The 8,236-nt window shown below is 45.9% G+C and overlaps 1 pseudogene; it reads right to left on the bottom strand.

Moving 5' to 3' along the window:
* Window positions 1–597: 597 nt before the first annotated feature.
* On the bottom strand, window positions 598–3,080 carry LOC136528788 (pentatricopeptide repeat-containing protein At5g08510-like; annotated as a pseudogene).
* Between the last annotated feature and the right edge of the window lie 5,156 nt (window positions 3,081–8,236).

The raw sequence follows: 8,236 nt of genomic DNA, 5'->3' as shown, positions 1-8,236 counted from the left end.
CATAGAGCTGATTATTTCAACAAGAGAAACAACGACAAAAGTAAAAAGGAAGATGTTGCGTCATGTCCATTTCGTCAGCATTTACAAGTCATGTCAAGCATCTAACGTTATGATTACGCTCCTAATTGTGAAACTGACCCGGTGAAATTGTTCTTTTTTGCACAAGCACATGGTGATCTGAACAGTGACCAGTGTCCTTCTGGAAGTGTCCTACCTGAGCAAATCTTTCTGCTTGTTTGTGCCGATACGTTCACACCTTAAGCAGCAGCAGTCATTTTCAAGTTTCATTGAATCCAGACTGATCCATAGTACAAAAATGAAGTTTTTAGCTAAAAGTTGTAAACTCGTTCAATATATGAGCCGCCACTAAAAGTTGTAAACTTGTTCAATATATGAGCCGCCGTTGTAGAAAGGAACTAAGGAACACAATAAATCCAATGAAACATGACAAAATGTATACTGCAAAGGCGGAGAGCATATCTTTTTAAGAAAGTGGAGGACAAATGAGGCTTCTTATGTCTCGCATTCGACAATTTCATGTTTGAATTGCTTCCAGTCTGCATCTAATATGAGGGTGATCACGAAACCACGGCTGCAAAGTGCTCTATAGAGGCAACCATGAGAATACGATGGGCACAAATATGACGCTGATCATTCCTGCATCATACTTCCAAGCAATCTCATGCACAACCCCATGGTTTGAAAGTTCCTCTATGTCTTCCGCGATGAGCTGCCATGGCAAACGACGAGGTAGTAAGGTAGTTAGATAAATGCATCAAAGCAGAAAACATACAACAACAACGACAAAGCAGAAAACATACACTGCATCAAAACTAAATCACTAAAACATATAAGCTTTCTCTGTAATAGTTCTCCAGTTTCTGTTTAATAACTTGCATGTCAGATGCAAATTTCACAATTTAAAAGCGAAGCAGAGGAATTCACCTGCAATTTTATGTTTCTTTCTGCCTAGTGCTCTTGCACCTCTGAATTGTACGAACAAGAGAAATAACCATTTGGTAGTAGAGGAAAATCCGTTGATATTCAGGTGGTGCATTCACTTGATAGGTCACGTCATCTGTTGCCTCCTTGGTGTATCCCTTCGCAGTTCAATTTAATATGGGGGATCAGAGCAAGTAGTCCGTGATTTTCTCAGTTTCTTCTCCCATAAAAGAGAGAAAAGATGGTGACGGAAAAATTAGCTTTCCACTTCTGAATTTTCCAAGTTGACAAGTTCCATGGTCAGTGTGATGCTATCCAGGGTGTCATATACCATCTCGTATCTTGGATGCGACTTATCCTCAACCAGGAACGTGATCAATCTCAAGTGATTTTCTCAGTTTCTTCTCTCATAAAAGAGATAAAAGATGGTGACGGAAAAATTAGCTTTCCACTTCTGAATTTTCCAAGTTGACAAGCTTCATGGTCAGTGTGATGCTATCCAAGGTGTCATATACCATCTCATATCTTGGATGCGACTTATCCTCAACCAGGAACTTGTGCATCCTACCATCTAACTCAATAAAGCTGTAACCAGCAGATTTCTTGTGATCTTTTTCCTTTAGCAACTTCCATACCTGGGCAACACCGTCCCATTTGCCATGTGACGCGTATATATTTGAAAGGATCAATAGGTTTGCTGTATTCTGTGGCACCAGGTGAATTAGTTTTTCCACTGCTAGTTCCGCTAGCTCCAAGTTGCCATGGAAGCTGCAAGCTCCAAGCAACGCTCCCCAGATTACGGCATCAGGCTCCATTGGCATGCTCGCGATCAGACTGTCAGCTTCTTTTAGCAGACCAGCACGCCCCAGCAGGTCAACCATGCAACCATAGTGCTCGATTCTTGGCTTCAGACCGAACTCCTCTCTCATTGAGTTGAAGAGCAGCTTGCCTTCATCCACCAAGCGTCCATGAGTACAGGCCAAAATGACTCCAACAAATGTAATGCCATCTGGTTTAGCCCCTGTCGTCTAAAGAGAGTAAAATCAGCTCTAGGTTTAGCAACTACGTGGCAGTAGTAGGTAATCTGGATTTAAGGTTAAGGTCACTAGTTTGGTGCTTGAAAACATATTTGATTCTCTAGGCCATCTCTGCAACCAAGTTCGCTGCAATGCAATGCAATGCAAATGGTTGAAGTAATAAGACCATTAAAATAGTGCAAGCAAGAAATCCTCACCCTCAATTTATGAAACAAGCCCAGCGCCTCCCTCCAGAGTCCATGCACGGCAAACGCCATGATCATCGAGTTCCAAGAACAAAGATCCCTCCGCGTCCCGATGCCCCGAAACACCATCCAAGCCCGACGAATGCTGCCACACTTGGCATACATCTCGATCAAAGCATTCGCGACATAGACATTCCTAAACATCCCCCTCCCCCTCGCGTACCGCTGCACCTTCTTCCCCAGCGCCAAGGCCCCGACCGCGGCGCACGCGGGCAGCACGCTGGTGACGGTGACCTCGTTTGGCCGCACGCCAGCCCCCTCCCACATCTCCAGGAACGTGCGCACGGCATCCTCGTGCCTCCCGTTCTGCGCGTACCCCGACACCATCGCGGTCCAGGAGACCACGTTCCGGTCGGGCATCGCCCACCCGCCCGCCGCGCGCGCACGCCGACAGCAGCGCGTTGCGCGCGGCCGCGTCACTGTGTGGCAGCTCGTCGAACACCCGCCGGGACTCCACCAGGAGGCCGGACCTGGCGTAGGAGGCGACGAGCGCGGCGAGGTAGGGGTCCCCGGACGACGCGGCGTGCCCGGACTTGGTCAGCAGCGCGTGCGCTCACGCGGCGAACCGTTGGGTGGTGGAGGAGGAGGACAAGAGGAGGGTGAAGGAGGGTGGGGTCAGGAGGCGGAGGCGGTGCGCGCGCGCGAAGCAGGGGAGCAGCAGCGGGTGCCGCGCGGCGGCCAGCGCGTGGAGCAGGCGGTTGTGGAGCGGTACGGAGGGCGGGGACGAAGGGTAAGAGTCGATCAGGAGCGCGGCGTAGCGCAGGTCTCCGGCCGCGAGCACGCGCAGGAGCAGCGGCTGCAGGCGACGCTCCCCGCGGCGGAGCAGGCGCGCGTGCAGCCGCTTCGCTTCCTCCATCGCCGCCGCCGTTGGCGGGGCTGAGATCGCGCGTGGATAGATGGGTTTCGCCAATGGGCCTCCTCCTCTGCGTTTCCTCATGGATGGATCATCACGTTGGTTTTGGGGTGGGCCAGATAAGTCCGAGTCCGAGTGCGCGTCTATTCGGGTGTCGATTACGCACCGAGATCGCAGTCCAGCCCATGTGCTTTAGAGTGGGCCGACAGTGTTGTACGGGCTGGATGGTGGCGGGCCTTATCGAGCTTCCTCGACGACCACAGCTCGATTCTACCGGCCTGGTTGGTGTAGTGAGTGGTCTCGTCGGCGTCTTGTCCGCCGGCCCCCGGCGCCGGCCTCCGCTCTCACTGTTGCCGCTGGCCGACCACCGCGACCTTCGAACCAAGCGTGTATGGCGCCAGCGTTGCTTGCCCGGTTCGCTGATAGCTCCGTTCGACGGCATGGATGTTTCGATCACAAAGATGGTATATTTGTTGGACCACAAACTCCTTGGGCCATGGTCCTCGGCAAGTCTAAGATTAAGACGTCCAGAAGGTCGGATGTCTCGCTCCACTCCCTGCTGCATGTGCCGTTCGTCTAAGAAAACAAAATCAACTCCAGCACGTCTAGCCCTTACCCCTTCTATGCTCCTTTATCCCTTGCCACAGTGTACCAACGCCCGGTGTCCTACCCCACCCAGAGCCCCCAACGCTCGCAGATCCGACAGCCCTCTTCTCCACTCCGGTGAGATCCACGGAGCAGGAATGAGATCAACTCGATCCATAGAGGTGGCGCGATGGTGTTGGAGGGGAGTGATGATGCACTGAAACTCCTGAAGAATGCAGTAGTTTAGTGCAGACAAGAAAGTGGCGCTCATGTGGTGATGCAGCCTTGTAAATGTGCAGTGCAGTTTAGGCTTTATTGGTGAACAAGAAGGAGAGACCCTGAAGCTCCATGCAGCTAATAGTAGATATGATGGCAAGTAGCACAGTTTAGAGGCAATAACAAGCCCATGAGATCGGTGTTCAGCAGTAGATAGCGATCTTGAAAGCATATAGCTGATTAGTGTAGTGAAGTGGCCTAAACCATTTTTATGCAGTAGTCTGAGACTGAACGTGTGATTTGGCCTGTCAAAAATTCGAAGTTATCTTATACATGAATCATATATGATGCAACGCTTCTCTGAATCATTTGTAATGCCATCTGTTAATTCCATCTGGTAATTCGAGGTTATATTACGTCTGAATCATGTCATGCCCATTCATTCAAAAAATAAATGAAGAAAATTCCATCTGTGCTCGAAGCCCCAGATGACAATATTAAGCTGCATCCTATCTAAGTATACTGGGTTACAAGGTGCTCATTATGTCATAGCATGAGTTCCGATCCATTGTTTTGGTTTGTTTGCAAGGTCATTGAGCTGTGAACACAAATATGGTTAAAGTGATTGCCTGTAGTTATGTGTCTTAATAAGTCAGTTTAGTGTCTAATAAGTCCTCTTTCCATTTAACGATTCACTTGCACTGTTCAATGTTTTATCCTGTATAATCAACCACCGCAGTTTTCAATGCAGTGCCCAACAAACCAAACATCTTGATTGCCTGTGTGCACAAGTGCCATCAGAGTCATGCATAAGTAGCTATGTTTTTTCTTTTATGATCATATTTTTCAGCTGCCGACATGGAACCTTACTGAAGTGCAAAAAAAGAAGAATAAGTTTTATCTTGAATTATTGCATCTCATACATGCTGAATCCCTAGACTGGATAATTTGTTTGCCTATGGTTGTATGCGCTTGCAGGTCATGGTTTGTAACACCCCGGGTGTTTAAATATTAAAAACATGACATGTCATCATATGCATTGCAAGGCATTTGGTCATATTGCAAACTTTGATATGCATTCACTAAAATAAGTTTACATTTATGTTATGAGTGTTGAATTGAATTGTTTGAATCAAGTAAAAATTTAGTTTGGATTTGAATTTTCCAGAAAACCCTGATTTTCAGTATTTAAATCCTACCCTGAAAATCCATTTCAAAATCGAAGCACATTTTGGGGTTGAGCCTTAAAGCAAAAGTGTAGAGCTTGACAAGTTATACAAAGTTTGTTTTTGGAGTTTTTCAAGTTGTTTAGAAAAATTTGGAGTAATTCGAAAAGGCGTAATTCGTTAAATTTCCCTATTCGAATTCAAAAGTTCATTTCAAAATCTAGACTGAATTAGGAGTTGGTTATAAAAGCAAAGTTGTAGAACTTTTGATTTTGAACAACTTTTGTTTTTGGAGATTTTTGAGTTGTTATGAAAATTTGAGAGTAATTTATGAATTTTGGCGAATGGCAATTTTGTAATTTCTGTGAACAGTGTTCACCGCCTAAGCTACATTGCCGGCGATCCTTCGGTTTGCTTCCAGTCGCGCGCGTGGCCGTCTGGGCATCGCGCTGGCGAGGGAAATGGCTTCGCCGTGGCTTCCTGGCCATCCTTTATAACCTGAGTCGCCGTCGTCATTGCCGTTTTCTCCTCCTCTGTTTTCCCGTCGCCTTGCTCATCTCCGGCGAGCTCCCACCATCGAATCAGCGCCTGTGCCATCGCAGCGTAGCGTTCAATAGCTCCGCCTTATTCTTGCGCGCCTAGCCAACCCATCAATTTAGTTTGATTTCGTCGGGAAACTGCTGTGCGCGCTCTTCTTCCTCGTGGCCGGCAGCGTCCCCGTCGCGAGCACTTCGTCGTGGCCAGAGCTCCACGGTGCGCCTCTGCCCCTGCTGAGTCTTGCTTCAGCTTCACCATGATGATGTGGTACTCTATGACCCATTGATTTCTCATTTTGACCACCACAGCCACCGACGACGATCTGCTCCGCCGTGCTTGCTCGGAACGTCGACCTACCTCTCCGTTGCTCCTCCGGCCTTGTGCTCTACTCAGTCGCGTTTGGGGTGAGCTGTTGATGCTTCCTGGGCCATCTATTTAAGCTTTACAGGTCTCACGTCGCCAGCGTAGCGTAGCCGCGCCGTCGTGGCCGCCATGGCCGGCGTAGTGCTCGGTCCAGTCCGTAGCTAGTCCAGCTTGTGCCCTAGAATGATGCGCCTAGTCGAGGGGAGTGTTTTGGTGCTTTGGCCGTCGCCGTTGGTCTCGCCATCGACGAGATATCGCCGGTCAGCGCGCGTGTCGTCGGAGTCAGTGCTGGAGGTTGAAGATGACAAGTGGGGTCAAGGTGTCAGTGACTCAGTGATTTCAAAATGGATTTTTCTATTTTCAGATTTGAATAAATAGTGTCTGTTTTTGTTATTTTTGTGTAGGTTTATTTAGAGCTCCAAAAATTATGAAAATTTTTGTGTGACCTCTCTATGATGTATATTATTTAGGAAAAATATGAAATGTTGTTTTTCAGTACTTTTTGAATATGATAAAAATTTCTCAATTTATTAATAAATGGATTTCCATGATTTTTCTAGGCTTATTTAATTGTCCAAAAATTATGAAATTTGTTTTGTCACTTACTTATCATGTAATGAACATTTACAAAAATTTTGAGGTCAATTAGAACAAGTTGATTTATTTCATAATTCTTAATTAATTAATTAATTCATAAAAGCAAATAGTAACCTTTAGTGATTTAGGTTTTGTTTGCATTTTTTTGATTGAGTGATGTCCTTGGGTCATTAGTTGGTAATGATCTTTGGCAATTGATGTAAGTAGTATGAAAAAGATTTGGTTAGTTTGACTTGTAACTGTACCGCGAAGGAAAGTTGTATTCAAATTGTTAATTTTTGCATCCATCATCGAGCATCATGTTTCGTATTCCGCATCATGTTAAACATGGCATTGTTACTACGTGTAGTGAACAAAGGTGAACACGTGGTAGTTAATCAAGCTGTTGAGGAGGTTAATCCGTCTGTTGAGGTCAGATCGAATACTTGTGAAACGTCGCAGGAACCGGACTTTTCTGTCAACGAAGGCAAGCCCCGGATGCATACAACCCTACCTTGTGTTTTACAAATTAATTTCGCTTTTGCTTTCCGTTACTGCATTAAGTGATTAGGAGTTAAGTAAGAGCCTAATTGGTGCATTACCACCCTTGTTATTTCATATTTACCATATTACCAGTTTTAAATTCGTATATGCCTAGTTTTGCTTAGCTATGCGTAGAACGATGAAAGTCGGGTGATTACCTGCCACCTGCAAGTTTTAAATGGAACCTTGGTTACTTATGTTATTATGTGATATGGGAATGTGGAGTAATAAATCTAGACCGGGCGGACTCGGTGTGTGTGAGCCACAAGACATGGAGGTCTTGTGAGCGGGTCCTTTTCGTCTGTGTCGATTAAGATCCATACCGTTGTTGAATTGCATGAGGTGAGACTTTGTAGTACTAACCACATACTCCGGTAAGCCTTTACTCGGCTATTCTATTATGAGAATGGCTACTCGCGCACTGGGAGTGGAGAGATGGCGGGAATAGCGTGTACCCATGTGGCAATGGGCTGGATTGGTGGAGTACCGTATTCTCGGGTGGCGCGGACCCGTTCTTGTTTAGAGGATCTGAGGGTAGGTTGGTATATGTAGGTCGGGGATCTGCATATGTCGTGTGGTCTGGAATTCCCAGCTGGGTTTTTAATCGGTTCGAATCGTCGTTGCTCCTCGGTTATGGAGACTCAACTCACTATTCATCATCGTAGTAATTAATAACTGGAACTCGAATAAGGCTTGTGAAGGTGTTGGATATGAAGTTTTATGATCTCAACACGGATCGTGTCATCTTTGTATATGATTTTATGAAGTTTTAAATGTCGAATTAAAGAATTTTGCTAAAGAGCTTTTACGCAAAATAACTTTGATTATTGTTAAAGCCATTCCTTGAATCCCTGAGCCTGCATTCCTAAGTTTATCAGTTAATATTTCGGTTACGTCTTATTGAGTACTTTTGTACTCAGGGTTCGTTGACCCTTGTTGCAGGTGAGCCTCATGAGCAGATCTGTTTCGGATCGTGCTGCATGACGGTTGTTCCTTGTGATGACGATGAGAAGTAAATGTGTGGCCCTTGGGCAGGGCAGTTCCATTGGGTGTTTTGTATTATATTATAATGCCACTCTACTATTTTGTTTTGTAATAATCATCGAACTTAGCTATGAGGTTTTTGAACTACTATTTTGTAAATTATGTTATTATAAGACTTCCGCTGTTTTT

Source organism: Miscanthus floridulus, chromosome 19, assembly GCF_019320115.1.
Source record: "Miscanthus floridulus cultivar M001 chromosome 19, ASM1932011v1, whole genome shotgun sequence".
Taxonomy (NCBI): Eukaryota; Viridiplantae; Streptophyta; class Magnoliopsida; order Poales; family Poaceae; genus Miscanthus; species Miscanthus floridulus.
This window is presented reverse-complemented; position numbering and strand designations above follow the sequence as displayed.